This window comes from Pleurodeles waltl, chromosome 8 (genome assembly GCF_031143425.1).
Source record: "Pleurodeles waltl isolate 20211129_DDA chromosome 8, aPleWal1.hap1.20221129, whole genome shotgun sequence".
Lineage (NCBI taxonomy): Eukaryota > Metazoa > Chordata > Amphibia > Caudata > Salamandridae > Pleurodeles > Pleurodeles waltl.
Genome location: NC_090447.1, coordinates 985,416,872 through 985,431,070, shown reverse-complemented (window position 1 = coordinate 985,431,070; position 14,199 = coordinate 985,416,872). Strand labels below are relative to the sequence as shown.

The following is a 14,199-nucleotide window of genomic DNA, read 5'->3' as shown; positions in this document are numbered from 1 at the left end:
TGGAATTTTGATAATTAATATATTTTCAACCTCTCAATGTCAGTATCTCTCAAACTAACATTGATGCCTACCTGTGATGTAACTGTGTTGCAGCAGGCATTGTGAATAAGAAATTCAGTATTATGCAATGAGAAAAGGTGCTTAGTAACAAAGGACAGGATATACAACAAGGCGTTTAGGTAGCACTCAAATACTTACCAATCTACTCTTCAGTCCTATTTTTCAAGATTTTGTGAAAAAGTATAATGACTAATATGATACTCTTATAAAGAGAACACCCTCTGAATTAATATTTTCTATTGGAGATGAAGTAAAAGAAAAGTGTTCTTAAATGGGCACAAGTCTGTAATTTCTATGTTCATTGAAAACTACCAAAGCTCATTTTGCTTCCCTTGATAACCTCAGAAACAAAACCTGGCTAACACCTTAAGGTCACCTCTCACTATAAGCCCCTTAGTAGTGTTATTTCTTCAATAGCGAATAATGTATGCAACTATGTTACTGCACATTTTTTACTTTGTTTGACTTTTTACTAGACTAGTGTTGAAAGGTACATGTCTTGGAATTATCAAGGAGTATTTTGGGAGTTCCCTAATATGAAAAATCTCCAGAGAGGAGCCAAACAATATCTCTAGATTTTGGTCTTTATCCAAATGAGAATAGTGAGTTCTCACTGCTTACATTGTATTTTCAAGTTAGATAATACTAAACCCATCAATGCATCTGATTAGGTTTAGTGTTCTCTGCTGACAGGTCTCTGGTGCTCATTCCGAATGGCCTAAAACGTTTGGCCTCAGTTGAAATCCCTGTTACAATGGTGGTGTAAGTATACAGTGTGCAAAATGTATCAACCAGGCAATAACTTGGTTTGGTTGCATATCTTGTCAAATTTAGGCAGGTCAATCCTTCCAGAGTCCAAGAGGGTAAAAATGGCCAGCAATTGTCAGGATAGGTGGAGTTTGATGTGGTAAACACAAGAATACACATCTTATTCACTGTAACTTTTAATAGGTGCTATTTTTCTCACATCTGAAATTCCGATCTTTGAAAGGTCGGATTTTATCAGTTGCTATCAATATTATTCCATTAAACTGGCTTCATGTAATGAGGACCTTAGAGTAGATGGCTCGTACATACATATATAGAGTAGATTTCCAGCCAGAATGCTTCAGCCATTCCTCGTCATTTAATCATAAGGATTTACCATTGGTTCTTTTGGGTGTCCTTAAAGGATTTTACTTGACAAAAGATGGTCACATCTTCCTCCCTTTCTGGTGGCTTTTTCACACATTTTATGGACTTTCCATATCATCCCTTATCCCTTCTTTATCTCTGTGGTTCATCTTCATTCCCTTGTAGGCTGCGCCCAATGCTTGTTTTACTGACTTTGCTTATGCATTATAAACTACATAGCAAGCATTCGTAAAGCAAATAGCTTTCCAAGGTGGATCTTAAATTGCATGTAGATACAATGTAACAGTCACGTAAGAGTGTTATTTTGTATGCTTCCAAGATGGAGGTCACATTAATCTAGACACAAGTTGAGGGCCATCTCATAGTGTTACTTTCTATAGCTCAAAGATGGCTGTTATTTGGTGTTAAGATAAAAGATGATGGACCGCCTCCAATTATAGATGGAGGGATGCTTCTATTGAATTTGCCAGTGCTTGGAACCCAAATATACAAACATTCGCAAAGCCAATGGTTAAGGCAAACAAACATTGCAAAGAGCAAAGTATTGCCTTCAGTAATGTTTGTATAACCTACGTTGCTTCATCTGTGGGCATTCAAATTCTGTAAATGTATGACATTACTAACTGTCATTGTATTTTTCTAAAAGCCAAACATCTACTAATGACATAGAAGAAACAAAACCTACGGGGACAAACCAGAAGAAGTGAGTTCATTAGTGTGTTTTCCTTACCATCTGGTCTATAGGGAGCACATAGAGGCAATTGCAGTACTTAGAACCTACTTCTGTGGCATATCTTGCTTTATTTGAAGCCATAGGCTAATCATTGGCTGTGTTTGTTACACATATGCTTTACATTTGCTTTTTGAGTTTTAAAGAGATTGATAGAAAGTTTCTCCTTACGTGTATCTTTGCATTTTATTCGAAAGGTTTCATAGTGCATATAATTTAGGACTGTCTTCAGCGCATTATACGTTCTATGTAGGATTTGAAAGTATGGATGACCTCCATGCACAGACAAAAGGAGGAATACCGTCATCATATGATAAAAAGCAAGAAAACTATATATTGTATAAAATACAGACAAGGATAGGCCATCTGTTACTTATGAACCGAACTGGTCTCTTAAATTGATCCTCTCTGAAATAACTACACCTCGGAGCACGAGTCTCCTAATTTTGTTAATATTTGATGTGAAACTTGCAATGTCAGTGAAAATATGGGTTCAATATCAAATTTTGGTCTAAAAGGGAAACGTTGGTCATAGGCATAGCCTATTTTATAGAAAGTTGTTAGAAAAACTACTATGAACATTAAGTTTTATTGCAGTTTTAACCAACAGTCTCTGTAAATCTTGACTTAGGAGTAACATTAAAGTCACACTCATTATCAAAGATAGGGCTTAAGAGCTCTTATCTGGGAACTCTTAATAAGAATTCTTGATTCATGTGTTGGGCTCCGATAAAATGAGCTGCTGAATGTCAAGGGAAGAATGACACTATATTTCGCTCCGATTTGTCTCCCTTTTATGATGACATATCTTTGGATACGTCTTTTTTTGTGGTCTTGTTAATTTGCGCATTCATCTTTTTGTTATTAGAGATCAAGATCTTGGCACTTTCATTGACATCGGAAGTGCAGCAGGGAAATACAGCAAGAGGTAACACTTTCATAAAGGTGTTCAACTTTGGTGCTTGCTCCTTTTTACAAGATTTTCATAAATAGCCTTGCCTATGTCACATAATTTCAGCAGAGCAGCTAGTTGAATTTTTGGTTCTCATTGCACGTTTTCACTGTTTAAGTATAACTCATTACTGCTGCCATGCATAAATATTTCAATCTTCTTAAAAATGCTTGTCCACATAGTCCTGTGGTTGCTACATTTATGTTCATCATCGGTCCATGGAAGTCCTTTTTTGTGGTCTTGTTAACCTTCACATTCATCTTTTTGTTATTAGAGATCAAGATCTTGGCACATTCATTGACATTAGAAGTGCTGGAGGGAAATACAGCAAGAGGTAACACTTTCAGAATAGTGTTCAACTTTGGCGCTTGCTTCTTTCTTCAAGGATGACATACGTAGCCTTGCCTATGTCACATTATTTCAGCAGAGCAGCTGGGTGAATTTTTGGTTCTCATTGCATGTTTTTACTGTCTAATTATAACTCATTACTGCTGACAAGCATAAATATTCAAATTTTACTAAAATGCTTGTCCACATAGTCTTGTGGTTTCAGCATTTATGTTCATCATCGGTCCATGAAAGCACGTCTGCAGATTTAATGTCTGATACCAAAAGTTTTTGTCTCACTTTGAGAAAGTGACTTCTATACTTTCTTATTCTTTCTACTTCTGTGCATACAACAGTCATGCAAGCTTCTCTACAAAGAAACAACCAACTAGAGTCATCCTGGCATCATGTGGAATTTTGATAATTAATATATTTTCAACCTCTCAATGTCAGTATCTCTCAAACTAACATTGATGCCTACCTGTGATGTAACTGTGTTGCAGCAGGCATTGTGAATAAGAAATTCAGTATTATGCAATGAGAAAAGGTGGTTAGTAACAAAGGACAGGATATATACAACAAGGCGTTTAGGTAGCACTCAAATACTTACCAATCTACTCTTCAGTCCTATTTTTCAAGATTTTGTGAAAAAGTATAATGACTAATATGATACTCTTATAAAGAGAACACCCTCTGAATTAATATTTTCTATTGGAGATGAAGTAAAAGAAAAGTGTTCTTAAATGGGCACAAGTCTGTAATTTCTATTTTCATTGAAAACTACCAAAGCTCATTTTGCTTCCCTTGATAACCTCAGAAACAAAACCTGGCTAACACCATAAGGTCACCTCTCACTATAAGGCCCTTAGTAGTGTTATTTCTTCAAAAGCGAATAATGTATGCAACTATGTTACTGCACATTTTTTACTTTGTTTGACTTTTTACTAGACTAGTGTTGAAAGATACATGTCTTGGAATTATCAAGGAGTATTTTGGGAGTTCCCTAATATGAAAAATCTCCAGAGAAGAGCCAAACAATATCTCTAGATTTTGGTCTTTATCCAAATGAGAATAGTGAGTTCTCACTGCTTACATTGTATTTTCAAGTTAGATAATACTAAACCCATCAATGCATCTGATTAGGTTTAGTGTTCTCTGCTGACAGGTCTCTGGTGCTCATTCCGAATGGCCTAAAACGTTTGGCCTCAGTTGAAATCCCTGTTACAATGGTGGTGTAAGTATACAGTGTGCAAAATGTATCAACCAGGCAATAACTTGGTTTGGTTGCATATCTTGTTAAATTTAGGCAGGTCAATCCTTCCAGAGTCCAAGAGGATAAAAATGGCCAGCAATTGTCAGGATTGGTGGAGTTTGATGTGGTAAACACAAGAATACACATCTTATTCACTGTAACTTTTAATAGGTGCTATTTTTCTCACATCTGAATTTCCGATCTTTGAAAGGTCGGATTTTATCAGTTGCTATCAATATTATTCCATTAAACTGGCTTCATGTAATGAGGACCTTAGAGTAGATGGCTCGTACATACATATATAGAGTAGATTTCCAGCCAGAATGCTTCAGCCATTCCTCGTCATTTAATCATAAGGATTTACCATTGGTTCTTTTGGGTGTCCTTAAAGGATTTTACTTGACAAAAGAGGGTCACATCTTCCTCCCTTTCTGGTGGCTTTTTCACACATTTTATGGACTTTCCATATTATCCCTTATCCCTTCTTTATCTCTGTGCTTCATCTTCATTCCCTTGTAGGCTGCGCCCAATGCTTGTTTTACTGACTTTGCTTATGCATTATAAACTACATAGCAAGCATTCGTAAAGCAAATAGCTTTCCAAGGTGGATCTTAAATTGCATGTAGATACAATGTAACAGTCACGTAAGAGTGTTATTTTGTATGCTTCCAAGATGGAGGTCACATTAATCTAGACACAAGTTGAGGGCCATCTCATAGTGTTACTTTCTATAGCTCAAAGATGGCTGTTATTTGGTGTTAAGATAAAAGATGATGGACCGCCTCCAATTATAGATGGAGGGATGCTTCTATTGAATTTGCCAGTGCTTGGAACCCAAATATACAAACATTCGCAAAGCCAATGGTTAAGGCAAACAAACATTGCAAAGAGCAAAGTATTGCCTTCAGTAATGTTTGTATAACCTACGTTGCTTCATCTGTGGGCATTCAAATTCTGTAAATGTATGACATTACTAACTGTCATTGTATTTTTCTAAAAGCCAAACATCTACTAATGACATAGAAGAAACAAAACCTACGGGGACAAACCAGAAGAAGTGAGTTCATTAGTGTGTTTTCCTTACCATCTGGTCTATAGGGAGCACATAGAGGCAATTGCAGTACTTAGAACCTACTTCTGTGGCATATCTTGCTTTATTTGAAGCCATAGGCTAATCATTGGCTGTGTTTGTTACACATATGCTTTACATTTGCTTTTTGAGTTTTAAAGAGATTGATAGAAAGTTTCTCCTTACGTGTATCTTTGCATTTTATTCGAAAGGTTTCATAGTGCATATAATTTAGGACTGTCTTCAGCGCATTATACGTTCTATGTAGGATTTGAAAGTATGGATGACCTCCATGCACAGACAAAAGGAGGAATACCGTCATCATATGATAAAAAGCAAGAAAACTATATATTGTATAAAATACAGACAAGGATAGGCCATCTGTTACTTATGAACCGAACTGGTCTCTTAAATTGATCCTCTCTGAAATAACTACACCTCGGAGCACGAGTCTCCTAATTTTGTTAATATTTGATGTGAAACTTGCAATGTCAGTGAAAATATGGGTTCAATATCAAATTTTGGTCTAAAAGGGAAACGTTGGTCATAGGCATAGCCTATTTTATAGAAAGTTGTTAGAAAAACTACTATGAACATTAAGTTTTATTGCAGTTTTAACCAACAGTCTCTGTAAATCTTGACTTAGGAGTAACATTAAAGTCACACTCATTATCAAAGATAGGGCTTAAGAGCTCTTATCTGGGAACTCTTAATAAGAATTCTTGATTCATGTGTTGGGCTCCGATAAAATGAGCTGCTGAATGTCAAGGGAAGAATGACACTATATTTCGCTCCGATTTGTCTCCCTTTTATGATGACATATCTTTGGATACGTCTTTTTTTGTGGTCTTGTTAATTTGCGCATTCATCTTTTTGTTATTAGAGATCAAGATCTTGGCACTTTCATTGACATCGGAAGTGCAGCAGGGAAATACAGCAAGAGGTAACACTTTCATAAAGGTGTTCAACTTTGGTGCTTGCTCCTTTTTACAAGATTTTCATAAATAGCCTTGCCTATGTCACATAATTTCAGCAGAGCAGCTAGTTGAATTTTTGGTTCTCATTGCACGTTTTCACTGTTTAAGTATAACTCATTACTGCTGCCATGCATAAATATTTCAATCTTCTTAAAAATGCTTGTCCACATAGTCCTGTGGTTGCTACATTTATGTTCATCATCGGTCCATGGAAGTCCTTTTTTGTGGTCTTGTTAACCTTCACATTCATCTTTTTGTTATTAGAGATCAAGATCTTGGCACATTCATTGACATTAGAAGTGCTGGAGGGAAATACAGCAAGAGGTAACACTTTCAGAATAGTGTTCAACTTTGGCGCTTGCTTCTTTCTTCAAGGATGACATACGTAGCCTTGCCTATGTCACATTATTTCAGCAGAGCAGCTGGGTGAATTTTTGGTTCTCATTGCATGTTTTTACTGTCTAATTATAACTCATTACTGCTGACAAGCATAAATATTCAAATTTTACTAAAATGCTTGTCCACATAGTCTTGTGGTTTCAGCATTTATGTTCATCATCGGTCCATGAAAGCACGTCTGCAGATTTAATGTCTGATACCAAAAGTTTTTGTCTCACTTTGAGAAAGTGACTTCTATACTTTCTTATTCTTTCTACTTCTGTGCATACAACAGTCATGCAAGCTTCTCTACAAAGAAACAACCAACTAGAGTCATCCTGGCATCATGTGGAATTTTGATAATTAATATATTTTCAACCTCTCAATGTCAGTATCTCTCAAACTAACATTGATGCCTACCTGTGATGTAACTGTGTTGCAGCAGGCATTGTGAATAAGAAATTCAGTATTATGCAATGAGAAAAGGTGGTTAGTAACAAAGGACAGGATATATACAACAAGGCGTTTAGGTAGCACTCAAATACTTACCAATCTACTCTTCAGTCCTATTTTTCAAGATTTTGTGAAAAAGTATAATGACTAATATGATACTCTTATAAAGAGAACACCCTCTGAATTAATATTTTCTATTGGAGATGAAGTAAAAGAAAAGTGTTCTTAAATGGGCACAAGTCTGTAATTTCTATTTTCATTGAAAACTACCAAAGCTCATTTTGCTTCCCTTGATAACCTCAGAAACAAAACCTGGCTAACACCATAAGGTCACCTCTCACTATAAGGCCCTTAGTAGTGTTATTTCTTCAAAAGCGAATAATGTATGCAACTATGTTTCTGCACATTTTTTACTTTGTTTGACTTTTTACTAGACTAGTGTTGAAAGATACATGTCTTGGAATTATCAAGGAGTATTTTGGGAGTTCCCTAATATGAAAAATCTCCAGAGAGGAGCCAAACAATATCTCTAGATTTTGGTCTTTATCCAAATGAGAATAGTGAGTTCTCACTGCTTACATTGTATTTTCAAGTTAGATAATACTAAACCCATCAATGCATCTGATTAGGTTTAGTGTTCTCTGCTGACAGGTCTCTGGTGCTCATTCCGAATGGCCTAAAACGTTTGGCCTCAGTTGAAATCCCTGTTACAATGGTGGTGTAAGTATACAGTGTGCAAAATGTATCAACCAGGCAATAACTTGGTTTGGTTGCATATCTTGTTAAATTTAGGCAGGTCAATCCTTCCAGAGTCCAAGAGGATAAAAATGGCCAGCAATTGTCAGGATTGGTGGAGTTTGATGTGGTAAACACAAGAATACACATCTTATTCACTGTAACTTTTAATAGGTGCTATTTTTCTCACATCTGAATTTCCGATCTTTGAAAGGTCGGATTTTATCAGTTGCTATCAATATTATTCCATTAAACTGGCTTCATGTAATGAGGACCTTAGAGTAGATGGCTCGTACATACATATATAGAGTAGATTTCCAGCCAGAATGCTTCAGCCATTCCTCGTCATTTAATCATAAGGATTTACCATTGGTTCTTTTGGGTGTCCTTAAAGGATTTTACTTGACAAAAGAGGGTCACATCTTCCTCCCTTTCTGTTGGCTTTTTCACACATTTTATGGACTTTCCATATTATCCCTTATCCCTTCTTTATCTCTGTGCTTCATCTTCATTCCCTTGTAGGCTGCGCCCAATGCTTGTTTTACTGACTTTGCTTATGCATTATAAACTACATAGCAAGCATTCGTAAAGCAAATAGCTTTCCAAGGTGGATCTTAAATTGCATGTAGATACAATGTAACAGTCACGTAAGAGTGTTATTTTGTATGCTTCCAAGATGGAGGTCACATTAATCTAGACACAAGTTGAGGGCCATCTCATAGTGTTACTTTCTATAGCTCAAAGATGGCTGTTATTTGGTGTTAAGATAAAAGATGATGGACCGCCTCCAATTATAGATGGAGGGATGCTTCTATTGAATTTGCCAGTGCTTGGAACCCAAATATACAAACATTCGCAAAGCCAATGGTTAAGGCAAACAAACATTGCAAAGAGCAAAGTATTGCCTTCAGTAATGTTTGTATAACCTACGTTGCTTCATCTGTGGGCATTCAAATTCTGTAAATGTATGACATTACTAACTGTCATTGTATTTTTCTAAAAGCCAAACATCTACTAATGACATAGAAGAAACAAAACCTACGGGGACAAACCAGAAGAAGTGAGTTCATTAGTGTGTTTTCCTTACCATCTGGTCTATAGGGAGCACATAGAGGCAATTGCAGTACTTAGAACCTACTTCTGTGGCATATCTTGCTTTATTTGAAGCCATAGGCTAATCATTGGCTGTGTTTGTTACACATATGCTTTACATTTGCTTTTTGAGTTTTAAAGAGATTGATAGAAAGTTTCTCCTTACGTGTATCTTTGCATTTTATTCGAAAGGTTTCATAGTGCATATAATTTAGGACTGTCTTCAGCGCATTATACGTTCTATGTAGGATTTGAAAGTATGGATGACCTCCATGCACAGACAAAAGGAGGAATACCGTCATCATATGATAAAAAGCAAGAAAACTATATATTGTATAAAATACAGACAAGGATAGGCCATCTGTTACTTATGAACCGAACTGGTCTCTTAAATTGATCCTCTCTGAAATAACTACACCTCGGAGCACGAGTCTCCTAATTTTGTTAATATTTGATGTGAAACTTGCAATGTCAGTGAAAATATGGGTTCAATATCAAATTTTGGTCTAAAAGGGAAACGTTGGTCATAGGCATAGCCTATTTTATAGAAAGTTGTTAGAAAAACTACTATGAACATTAAGTTTTATTGCAGTTTTAACCAACAGTCTCTGTAAATCTTGACTTAGGAGTAACATTAAAGTCACACTCATTATCAAAGATAGGGCTTAAGAGCTCTTATCTGGGAACTCTTAATAAGAATTCTTGATTCATGTGTTGGGCTCCGATAAAATGAGCTGCTGAATGTCAAGGGAAGAATGACACTATATTTCGCTCCGATTTGTCTCCCTTTTATGATGACATATCTTTGGATACGTCTTTTTTTGTGGTCTTGTTAATTTGCGCATTCATCTTTTTGTTATTAGAGATCAAGATCTTGGCACTTTCATTGACATCGGAAGTGCAGCAGGGAAATACAGCAAGAGGTAACACTTTCATAAAGGTGTTCAACTTTGGTGCTTGCTCCTTTTTACAAGATTTTCATAAATAGCCTTGCCTATGTCACATAATTTCAGCAGAGCAGCTAGTTGAATTTTTGGTTCTCATTGCACGTTTTCACTGTTTAAGTATAACTCATTACTGCTGCCATGCATAAATATTTCAATCTTCTTAAAAATGCTTGTCCACATAGTCCTGTGGTTGCTACATTTATGTTCATCATCGGTCCATGGAAGTCCTTTTTTGTGGTCTTGTTAACCTTCACATTCATCTTTTTGTTATTAGAGATCAAGATCTTGGCACATTCATTGACATTAGAAGTGCTGGAGGGAAATACAGCAAGAGGTAACACTTTCAGAATAGTGTTCAACTTTGGCGCTTGCTTCTTTCTTCAAGGATGACATACGTAGCCTTGCCTATGTCACATTATTTCAGCAGAGCAGCTGGGTGAATTTTTGGTTCTCATTGCATGTTTTTACTGTCTAATTATAACTCATTACTGCTGACAAGCATAAATATTCAAATTTTACTAAAATGCTTGTCCACATAGTCTTGTGGTTTCAGCATTTATGTTCATCATCGGTCCATGAAAGCACGTCTGCAGATTTAATGTCTGATACCAAAAGTTTTTGTCTCACTTTGAGAAAGTGACTTCTATACTTTCTTATTCTTTCTACTTCTGTGCATACAACAGTCATGCAAGCTTCTCTACAAAGAAACAACCAAATAGAGTCATCCTGGCATCATGTGGAATTTTGATAATTAATATATTTTCAACCTCTCAATGTCAGTATCTCTCAAACTAACATTGATGCCTACCTGTGATGTAACTGTGTTGCAGCAGGCATTGTGAATAAGAAATTCAGTATTATGCAATGAGAAAAGGTGGTTAGTAACAAAGGACAGGATATACAACAAGGCGTTTAGGTAGCACTCAAATACTTACCAATCTACTCTTCAGTCCTATTTTTCAAGATTTTGTGAAAAAGTATAATGACTAATATGATACTCTTATAAAGAGAACACCCTCTGAATTAATATTTTCTATTGGAGATGAAGTAAAAGAAAAGTGTTCTTAAATGGGCACAAGTCTGTAATTTCTATTTTCATTGAAAACTACCAAAGCTCATTTTGCTTCCCTTGATAACCTCAGAAACAAAACCTGGCTAACACCATAAGGTCACCTCTCACTATAAGGCCCTTAGTAGTGTTATTTCTTCAAAAGCGAATAATGTATGCAACTATGTTACTGCACATTTTTTTCTTTGTTTGACTTTTTACTAGACTAGTGTTGAAAGATACATGTCTTGGAATTATCAAGGAGTATTTTGGGAGTTCCCTAATATTAAAAATCTCCAGAGAGGAGCCAAACAATATCTCTAGATTTTGGTCTTTATCCAAATGAGAATAGTGAGTTCTCACTGCTTACATTGTATTTTCAAGTTAGATAATACTAAACCCATCAATGCATCTGATTAGGTTTAGTGTTCTCTGCTGACAGGTCTCTGGTGCTCATTCCGAATGGCCTAAAACGTTTGGCCTCAGTTGAAATCCCTGTTACAATGGTGGTGTAAGTATACAGTGTGCAAAATGTATCAACCAGGCAATAACTTGGTTTGGTTGCATATCTTGTTAAATTTAGGCAGGTCAATCCTTCCAGAGTCCAAGAGGATAAAAATGGCCAGCAATTGTCAGGATTGGTGGAGTTTGATGTGGTAAACACAAGAATACACATCTTATTCACTGTAACTTTTAATAGGTGCTATTTTTCTCACATCTGAATTTCCGATCTTTGAAAGGTCGGATTTTATCAGTTGCTATCAATATTATTCCATTAAACTGGCTTCATGTAATGAGGACCTTAGAGTAGATGGCTCGTACATACATATATAGAGTAGATTTCCAGCCAGAATGCTTCAGCCATTCCTCGTCATTTAATCATAAGGATTTACCATTGGTTCTTTTGGGTGTCCTTAAAGGATTTTACTTGACAAAAGAGGGTCACATCTTCCTCCCTTTCTGTTGGCTTTTTCACACATTTTATGGACTTTCCATATTATCCCTTATCCCTTCTTTATCTCTGTGCTTCATCTTCATTCCCTTGTAGGCTGCGCCCAATGCTTGTTTTACTGACTTTGCTTATGCATTATAAACTACATAGCAAGCATTCGTAAAGCAAATAGCTTTCCAAGGTGGATCTTAAATTGCATGTAGATACAATGTAACAGTCACGTAAGAGTGTTATTTTGTATGCTTCCAAGATGGAGGTCACATTAATCTAGACACAAGTTGAGGGCCATCTCATAGTGTTACTTTCTATAGCTCAAAGATGGCTGTTATTTGGTGTTAAGATAAAAGATGATGGACCGCCTCCAATTATAGATGGAGGGATGCTTCTATTGAATTTGCCAGTGCTTGGAACCCAAATATACAAACATTCGCAAAGCCAATGGTTAAGGCAAACAAACATTGCAAAGAGCAAAGTATTGCCTTCAGTAATGTTTGTATAACCTACGTTGCTTCATCTGTGGGCATTCAAATTCTGTAAATGTATGACATTACTAACTGTCATTGTATTTTTCTAAAAGCCAAACATCTACTAATGACATAGAAGAAACAAAACCTACGGGGACAAACCAGAAGAAGTGAGTTCATTAGTGTGTTTTCCTTACCATCTGGTCTATAGGGAGCACATAGAGGCAATTGCAGTACTTAGAACCTACTTCTGTGGCATATCTTGCTTTATTTGAAGCCATAGGCTAATCATTGGCTGTGTTTGTTACACATATGCTTTACATTTGCTTTTTGAGTTTTAAAGAGATTGATAGAAAGTTTCTCCTTACGTGTATCTTTGCATTTTATTCGAAAGGTTTCATAGTGCATATAATTTAGGACTGTCTTCAGCGCATTATACGTTCTATGTAGGATTTGAAAGTATGGATGACCTCCATGCACAGACAAAAGGAGGAATACCGTCATCATATGATAAAAAGCAAGAAAACTATATATTGTATAAAATACAGACAAGGATAGGCCATCTGTTACTTATGAACCGAACTGGTCTCTTAAATTGATCCTCTCTGAAATAACTACACCTCGGAGCACGAGTCTCCTAATTTTGTTAATATTTGATGTGAAACTTGCAATGTCAGTGAAAATATGGGTTCAATATCAAATTTTGGTCTAAAAGGGAAACGTTGGTCATAGGCATAGCCTATTTTATAGAAAGTTGTTAGAAAAACTACTATGAACATTAAGTTTTATTGCAGTTTTAACCAACAGTCTCTGTAAATCTTGACTTAGGAGTAACATTAAAGTCACACTCATTATCAAAGATAGGGCTTAAGAGCTCTTATCTGGGAACTCTTAATAAGAATTCTTGATTCATGTGTTGGGCTCCGATAAAATGAGCTGCTGAATGTCAAGGGAAGAATGACACTATATTTCGCTCCGATTTGTCTCCCTTTTATGATGACATATCTTTGGATACGTCTTTTTTTGTGGTCTTGTTAATTTGCGCATTCATCTTTTTGTTATTAGAGATCAAGATCTTGGCACTTTCATTGACATCGGAAGTGCAGCAGGGAAATACAGCAAGAGGTAACACTTTCATAAAGGTGTTCAACTTTGGTGCTTGCTCCTTTTTACAAGATTTTCATAAATAGCCTTGCCTATGTCACATAATTTCAGCAGAGCAGCTAGTTGAATTTTTGGTTCTCATTGCACGTTTTCACTGTTTAAGTATAACTCATTACTGCTGCCATGCATAAATATTTCAATCTTCTTAAAAATGCTTGTCCACATAGTCCTGTGGTTGCTACATTTATGTTCATCATCGGTCCATGGAAGTCCTTTTTTGTGGTCTTGTTAACCTTCACATTCATCTTTTTGTTATTAGAGATCAAGATCTTGGCACATTCATTGACATTAGAAGTGCTGGAGGGAAATACAGCAAGAGGTAACACTTTCAGAATAGTGTTCAACTTTGGCGCTTGCTTCTTTCTTCAAGGATGACATACGTAGCCTTGCCTATGTCACATTATTTCAGCAGAGCAGCTGGGTGAATTTTTGGTTCTCATTGCATGTTTTTACTGTCTAATTATA

The 14,199-nt window shown here is 36.2% G+C and overlaps 1 protein-coding gene across 7 annotated transcripts in view; it reads left to right on the top strand.

The window, feature by feature from the left end:
• The window catches only part of SCEL (sciellin), a 463,522-nt gene that overhangs the window by 211,944 nt on the left and 237,379 nt on the right, over positions 1-14,199 (top strand). The window lies entirely within an intron of this gene.